The following is a 9,629-nucleotide window of genomic DNA, read 5'->3' on the forward strand; positions in this document are numbered from 1 at the left end:
AATCACATCCCGATACATCCTCTTCTTTTCATCTTTTCTTTATCCTCCCCGATTTAGCAAATTAATATTTTATAAAAGGAAATCGGTAGAAAGTTGGAGGTCACAAATGAAACACGAGTTGCCGTTCCCAATCGTCGAATTTTCTCCAACTTTTTCAAGCACTATACTAGAATCCATTTAATTGGGCGGTTTATCCATTGTAATTGATTTGATGGCGAAATTCTCAACCGTTTCTCAACGATAGTAAATAATGGATAAAACAAATTCACAACAACAAAATAGCGGCATAAATTGAACTTAAAACTTTATAGTTAGTTGCATTTAGCATAATTTAAGAGTTGAAGAAGCGATATTCTTATCATGGGATTGGCAAAACACACGACGACAGGCTGGGAGGACTCCACAAACGTCGAACCACAGATAAACGTATATACATAATACGTTTGTCTGAGGTCAAACCAATCAGTTTGGTCCACTCAAACGTGGGTACAGTGTATCAGCATAATGGAATAGATAGCAAAGTGATACGTGTTACTTTTTAATTGAACACATTTTTAAAGCTTTCCTCGGTCTCTTTACCATAACTTCCTACACCTTAAAAAAGCCACGTGTCGCCACTGCTGTGAAGCGACAAACTATACTGCCCCTTCAATCTATAAGAAAGCATTCATCGCGTATTCCAATATACATGTGAAGAAACATGTGTAGCTTCTTGTCGTGTCGCCTCAGTTCGGAAGACTGTGTTTATTTCGGAAGATTATTTTCCAAATGATACGTATTACTTGTCGCTTCGGTCTGAAAGTTCAATAAATGAGCGCTTTTCGAAATATTGTCTTCATTTCTGAAGATTGCTTTCCACATGATAAGTGTTACATGTCGATTCGGTCTGAAAGTTCAATAAATTAGTGCTTTTCGAAAGACTGTGTTAATTTCTCAAGATTGCTTTCCAAATGACACGTGTTACATGTCGCTTCGGTCTGAAAGTTCAATAAATGAGTGCATTTTTTCATTACTGCTATTCAGTTCTTATAACTTTTATGCACTGTGAAAATGGATTGTTTTCTTTAGATTCTAAGCTTACCGCTGGGAAGCAACAAAAAATATATTTTTAAATGTGTGAAGTGCGAACACAAAAACCTATCCAGAACTGCAATACTTACTACAATACTCCCATATACAGGATTTCCTAAAAGCTTCATAAAATGTTTCTCGGGAGTTAGAAACATAGAAACTTTTAAAAGAATAAGCCAATAATATATATATATTTTAAAAGAAGCAAAGCCCTCAATTTTTTTGGTACAGTTTACAATATTTTCTTGAACATCCCTATCACAATTCATTTCACAAAAACTGAATCTTTATTATATAAATTGCATTTGTATTTGCAGTATTATCACAAGATACAATTAATAATCTTGAATAAATTGAAAAATGGAAAGTAACGATGGGCTACTTCCCATTATTAAAGAGTATTAAAAAAGTTTAGATATTCGTTCATTACTCTTTATACCTAAGTACGTTATCATTTCTAGACGTAATAAACGCTAGTCTTGGTTTCCAAGGAAATAAATATTTGCAAATGTTTAATGTTTTTTGTTTGTAATTCTTCTAGAGTTTCTAGATGAGTAGTGTAATTGGATGTATTATAAAGCCGAGAAAGTATGAGGTGTTTTGACTGAATAGAAATACTTAAAACTAAGGCAAAATGTCTATAAAATTTCATTGCTACTGTGTAAAACCTACGATTTTTGTAAAAAAAAAAGCTTCCGAGAAAGTATGACCCCCTCAAATTGATGTGGCCAAACCTAAATATGCTAAAATTGCTGTTTATAAATTTGTTAAAAATATGGCTTTTCTCAATATTGTTTTGACCACACTTAAAACTAAGCTAAAATGCTCTTAAGAGCTACACCCACACACACTCACACCCACACACACCCACACACACCCACACCTACATATATTTACCCACACATACACACACACGTCTACTTCTGGCATCATGTTGTGCAAACAAATTATTATTCAATATTATGCAACAAATTATTAGACGTGTGTTTTTTTCTGATTGGCTGGTTATGACATCATGCGATGATGGGGTGTCTTCTGATTGGCTTACTGTTTCAGATTTGCGCTTAGGCTATTTAAAGAGTTCTTGCATTACAGTACAGTTAATATTGTGAGAATAGTTGAAGTGTACAGAAGTGTTGTTCTTGTGCTCCTCATATTATAGCTCTGTTTGGTTTGATATAGTGATTTTCTTATTATTTATATTAAACATATTTCTAGTATACTGAACAAGAATCTTATATTTTGTATAAAAAGTCTGATATTTGCTACATTCAGCTGTAATTAGTTTATATTTAGAGTTTTGGCCTGCAGCTGTTGGAATCTGTTTCCGTGTGTTTTACAAGATCAATACATAGCACACGCTATTGGGTCACTGCCACCGACGTGCCTGTACTAACACGCAATTGAGGAAGGTCAGTGAATCTGCATGCCAGTGTTACTGTCGATCAATACTTATTCAACCTTCGTGCACGTAAGCTATTGGCATTATAATTTGTCATATTTTTATTAAGTATAAAATTTTGATTTGAAACCCAAGAAATCTGATATAATAAACCGAGGATAAAAATTAATAATATTAACATATTAAATATATACAATAATTATACAAAGTACACTGCTGAACCCAATTCATATTTTATATTAAATATACAGTTTTAATTTAAACCCCAAGAAATCTTATAACTAATAACAAAAATGCCAAATCAAAAATATTGTAAACAATGCAATAAGAATATTTCTAGCCCTAATTAGGCTAAGCATCAAAGAAATTGTAATCCAGACAAATATAGAACTCCCACAAAAATTTGCCCAAAATGTCATAGAAAATATAGTCTGGAATATTTCTTATACAAACATAAAAATAATTGTTCTGCACAGTTTTCTACTTTATCACAACCATCTACATCTTCATCTGGTCTAAAAAGAAAACTTGAAACCCCTATTAATTATAAGCCAGCAAAGCAGCTTCGCTATGCACCCATCTATAGTAGTTTTAATGGTCAACTAAGTGATTACCGTTTTATATCAGATCCAAAATGTGATATTAAGAATTTTTTGAATAATATCAATTCTGATGTGCAAGATATTCTAGATAAGCAAAATAGCTCTTATAAATTATCTTTCAAATTATTTACACAATATAAGAAGCCGAATGGAACAAAATTTACACACCCCCACATAACAGAAACTGTAGCTGTTTATTCAAATAGAAATTTAGACAAAATAATAAGTAGTTTGATAGAACAATTAATTATTAAACACTCTGAATTTGCGGCAAAAGAATCCGGATGGAGTTTATGTGGAAGTCCACACAAGTTATATATTAATATTTCTAAATTTAACCCATTACAAGGTTCGACATATGTGCCATTACCTGCTAATATTAAGAACAAAAGAGCCGTGATTAACATAGAAAATAAAGATCACAAATGCTTTTTGTGGTGTATTTTAGCTGCTTTGTATCCAGTTTTAAATCATCCTGAGAGAATAACTTATTATAAAAAATATGAACACGATTTTGATGATGCAATGGAGGGCTTAGAATATCCAATGTATCTTCAAAATATTGATAAATTTGAAAAAAAAAAAGGCCAGAGATATTAATGGTAAACCATTATCTATTAATGTATTTATTTGTTCAACTGGTGCTGGGAATTGCTTAATAGAACCTCTCAGAATTAGTGCACTTGATGACGATTTTGCTGTTCCGATTGATTTGCTTTTAATTGAAGGAGATGGCACATACCATTATACTTTGATACATAATCTTGAATCTTTGGTAAGAAAACAAATAAATAAATCTAATACAATATACAAGTTGTGCCGAAGATGTTTAACTCTATTTGATGGTAGAAAAATAATAAATGCGATTCGTAAAGAGAATGCAGAAATTGCTAAAAGCAAATTAGTTGAACATTTAAAATATTGTGGGAATCATAAATCTGTTCATATGGTAATGCCTATGCCAAGTGAAAATGCCGAATTCAAAAAATTTGAAGCTTTGTTGGAACACCCAGCATATATAGTTTGTGATTTTGAATCAAACCTCAAACCTCTTGCATTCTGCAACCCAGATCCTGATGAATCTTCAATTACATCATACCAGTTACATGAACCTTCTAGTTTTTGTTATATAGTTATACGGGATGGTGTAGCTAGTGAACAACAATTATATATGGGATCAAATGCTATCAAAGAATTTGCACATAGAATTGAAAATGAGTGCCATGACATAGCATCTAATATTTTATTAAAATCAAGGCCTATGATGTCTTTAACAGAAGAACAAATTGAAAATTTTAAAAATGCAAAAAAATGTCTGGTATGTGATTGTGAATTTTTAGATACAAATATCAAGGTGAAACACCATTCCCATACAAGTGGTAAATTTTTAATGGCTCTGTGTAATAACTGTAATATTAAGATCCAGAGACAAAAATTTGTCCCGATATTTTGCCATGGTGCATCTAATTATGATTTTCATCATCTGATCAGGTACGAGGGGTTTGACAAGCAGAATTTAAATATTTTAGCAGAAAATTATGAGAAATATATAGCTATTAGCAAGATAATTAAAGTTAATGGTGTTCCTATTCACTTAAGATTTCTTGATTCATACAGAATTTTGTCGGCTAGCTTGGCTACTCTGGCCAGTCAATTATCTGATGATCAATTTAAAATTACTTGTGCCATGTTTCCAAATCAGGACTTGAAATTAATTAGGCGAAAAGGTGTATACCCGTATGACCATGTTACTGATTTTTCTAAATTTGATGAGTGTTCTCTGCCACCACAAAAAGCATTCTATAGTAAACTCAGGGCATCCGAAATCACTGATGAAGATTATCACCATGCTCAGTTGATGTGGACCAATTTAAAATGCCAGACATTTGGTGATTATCACAAGGCATATTTAAAACTTGATGTAACTCTTTTAGCCGATATACTTCAGGCATTTAGAAAATCTTCAATAAAAAATTATAAGCTAGATCCAATTTATTTCTATAGTGCTCCAGGGCTAGCATGGTCTGCAATGTTTTTAAACACTAAAATGGAGTTAAATTTAATCCAAGATCAAGATATGTACTTGTTTATGGAGCAATGTATAAGAGGGGGCATGGTGCAATGTTCTCAGAGATATGCCAGAGCTAATAATAAATATATTTCTAATTATGATCCAGAATTGCCATCAAATTATATACTTTATGTGGATGTAAATAATTTGTATGGGTATGCTATGATGGGTAAATTGCCATATACAGGACTTGAGTGGGTTGAAAATTGGGGATCTTCAGGATTTTGATGACAGTCACTATGGTCTATTCTTAGAGGTTGATCTGATAATTCCTGAAGATTTACACAATAAGTTTTCTGATTTGCCCCCAATTTCTGAATTTAAGTGTTCACCTAATTCTAAACAAAAAAAGCTAATGATGACTTTGGAATCAAAACAGGATTATGTAATATATTACAAAAACCTTCAATTTTTGATGCATCACGGTGTTAAAGTAACTAAGGTTGGCAAAGTTTTGAGATTCAGGCACTCAAGATGGTTGAAATCATATATTGATACCAATACCGAGCTTCGAACAGCTGCAGTAAGCCAATTTGATAAAACTTTGTTTAAATTAATGGTAAATTCAGTGTATGGGAAAACTATAGAAAATGTTAGAAAGCATAGTGATGTTAAATTAGTTACCGACCCCAGTCGGAGCAAAAAATTAGTGGCAAAGCCGAATTTTAATTATAGAAGAATTTATGATGAGAATATGGCACTTTTTAACATGAAAAAAAAAAATTAAGTTTGATAAACCTATTTATGTGGGGGCAGTGATATTAGAATTGGCGAAATTACATATGTTAAAACTATATTATGATGTGTTGAAACCTTTTTATGGTAATAGTATAAAATTAATGTACATGGACACAGATAGTTTTATTCTTAATATTTAAACAGAAGATGTTTATAAAGATATATCACATCCTGAATTATTTAAATATTTTGATACTAGTGAATTGCCAGGCCATCTGAATATTCAACCCCACAACAAAAAGGTGCCTGGCAAGTTAAAAGATGAGACACTTGGCGATGTTATTGTAGGATTTGCTGGGTTAAGAGCTAAAATGTATAGTTTTAAAACATGTAGTGGTGCTGTTGCTAAAAAAGCTAAGGGTATTGGTAGAGATACTGTAGATAAAGAGCTTGAATTTGAAGATTATAAAAATTGTCTCATGTCACAGAGGTTAATTAAAACATCAGAAAATAGAATTCAGAGTGTGGATCACTTGTTAACTAGTAATATTGTAAGAAAAGTAGCTCTAGACCCACATGACGATAAGAGATGTATTTTATCATGTGGCATACATACTCTACCATGGGGACATTATGACTTGAGAAGTGGCAATCAATGCCCAATTACAGAGCATGATTAGAAATAAATAAAACATGCCAATGAATTTATTTGGATTTAAAAAAAAAAGCTATTATGGACCTGCCGACACCAGCACCCTCTCCTGATATAATATCTAAACTAAGTGGTTTCTTAATTATTCATCTCAATAGCATACTTACAGATGTTGATGATAAAACAGGTAAAACATTATACATATTTAACAATAACTTAAACCATTACCAATTACCTATAGGTGGTCAATTACAGTTTATTACAACTCCCGAGGGTGATGTCAAAATTTCAGTAGGGAGAAATATTTATAGAATTAAGCACTCGAACATGGTTTCTGGCACTGTATATACCGTTTCTGCCGGTGACTGTTTATATATTGAGGTCCCAGGATATTATGGCAAGCTTATACCTTTTTTTATAGAATTAAGAATTAGATATTTTATAATAAATAACCACTGAAACAAAATAAAAACAAAAATGCCTAATGATATATTTGGCCATACAAGACATGAAGATCACAGTGATGAGATTCTAATGCTTGATGTCAGAGTGAAAAAATTAAGAAGTGATTTACAAGTTTTACAAACCACACTTAATGCCAGTCTTCAACTAGAAATTACAAATTTACAATCACAATGCATGGACCCTCTTCTTAAAATTGATTCAGAACTTAAATTATTGCTTCAAAAATATACTGATTTGGCAACATTGGATAATTTTCAAAATTTAGAGGAAGCTGTGACAACTCTTCAAGCTAAATTAAAAACTCAAAATACCAACTCCGAACAATTGAAACAACAACTAGAAGAGCAGATTAGTAGTGTCCAGGCACAGTTCCAAACAATTGTCAAAAGCATAAAGTCACAAGAAGATTTTGATCTAGTAATTTCCACTCTAAAAGAACAAATTCAATCACTACAAATACCTAATCTGGACCCCTTGAACAATGCCATAGCCGAGGTTAAAGAAAAAAATTGAGACACTTGAGAATTTTATGAACAACTTACCATCTTCTGATGCTCTGAGTGCTATAACTCGTAGTGTAGCTAACATCAAGCTGCAACTTGAGACATATGAAGATTTTGGAAAAATTCAGAGTACCATAACCCACCTTGAAGGTACCATAGCAGCAGTACAAAGTGATCTGACAAATGTACAAGAAACTCTAGAATCTCGCTTACCTGGTATTGTAGACACTCTTGTCAGTGTCCAGCAACAGATCACCAAACTTGAAAACCTCAACACCGAATCTGAGCTATCTCATTTTCATCACTTGATCGATGATATCCAAACAAAACTTGAAATTTTACAACAATCGACACCTACTCAGGCAGACATAACCCTGCTTCAAGATGCTATGCGTAGTGTGGCTGACGCTAGTGAATTAAATAGTGTGAAATTAGCACTTGAATCTTTGCAGAATACTGTAGCAAATCTTCCTACATCTCAGGAACTTAAAAATATTAAAAGAGCTGTGAATCGCATACTAAAATCAGAAGATATTAAGAATATCCAGACAGAAATCAAACAGCTTACTCAGACAGTAGCCACTCTTCCAACCAATCAACATATTAATGAACTGCTTGCTTTGTTTGAGGATATCAGAAGACAAGTCCATGATCTTACTGCTCAAAATTCAAAATTGGCAGTTGTTGAAAATTTACAGCAAATTGTAGCTAATATCAAGCAACAGCTAGGGACCATGGAATCCAACCAAGCAAATACTCTGTCTGTTTTTGCCACCCAGCTTCAAGAAATTGTGCAACAATACAAAAAACTTGCTGTGGACATAAGAATTAAACCAGGTCACGATGAGATTGTTAGGACTATCAACGAGCATCTTGAATCTGTAACAAGTAGATTGCTTACAGCAGAAAAAGAAATAACTGGCGTAATCGCGAATCCTAAGCATACAGTAATCCTTGAATTAAACAGTATCCCTAACAATGAATATAATTCACCATTTACACCAGGTGGGAAACTGTATAAGCTGTCCCCTGCACAATTGTATTACCAGTTTTTTGTTGGGGGCACACTCAGACCAATCAAAATCAAATATTGGCTACAACCACAGGCACATCACTACCCTACCTTATCAATAACGAATGCTGACAACAAACCAAAGGTCACCAATATAGAGTTAGAGGATTTTACAGATCCCAATACATTAGAAACATCTTATGCTGAAGATGATGGATCTTTGGAATTTAAAATACAAATAGGAGACAAATTATATTTAGAAAATCCTGTAGTATCAGCTACTGAACACCCTATAGTTGCAATATTCTTGTTTACATACTATGTCTAGACAAATTATTGTTGATGAGCTACACAAACCAGCCAGACATAACTATAAGCGACTACCAGTAGTCACAAAAGGCATAGATGATTTATGGCAGTCTGACTTGGTGGAAATGGCCCCTCGCCTAAAGACGGGACAGCTGAAAAACTTACACAAGGTCAACAAAGGATACAAGTATATACTTACTGTCATAGATACATTTTCAAAATTTGCCTGGGCTATGCCGCTAAAATCTAAGACTTGAAAATGTGTTACAGAAGCTTTCAGGACAATTATTAATCAGAGTTGAAGATCACCCCGCTATCTACAAACAGATAATGGCAAAGAATTCTATAATTTGGTGTTCCAACAATTTATTAAAAACCATTCAATAAAACATTACTCGAGTTACAGTGATCTCAAGGCCTCTATTGTAGAAAGACTCAACAGAACTCTAAAAAATCATATGTATAAACAATTTACCCTTCAAGGTAATTATAAATAGCTTACTATCCTACCAGAACTTCTAGATAAATATAATAATTCAGTTCACACTACAATCAACATGAAACCCTCTGAGGTAACTTCATCTGATGAGCAAAAATTGATCAGCACTGTTTACTATCCTAAATACCAACCAACAACAAAAAAACCTAAATACAAAGTTGGTGATCAAGTAAGAATTAGCAAATATAAGCACTTATTTAAAAGAGGTTTTACAAGAAACTGGAGTACTGAATTATTTACAGTGGTTCAAGTTAAACCTGGGGCTCGTAATACATATATAATAAAAGATCACCGAGGAGAAATTCTCAAAGGCAGGTTTTATGAAGAAGAACTCAACAAAACTAAACAGCCTGACACATATCTCA

This window comes from Lepisma saccharinum, chromosome 28, assembly GCF_977018435.1.
Source record: "Lepisma saccharinum chromosome 28, izLepSacc3.1, whole genome shotgun sequence".
Classification (NCBI taxonomy): domain Eukaryota; kingdom Metazoa; phylum Arthropoda; class Insecta; order Zygentoma; family Lepismatidae; genus Lepisma; species Lepisma saccharinum.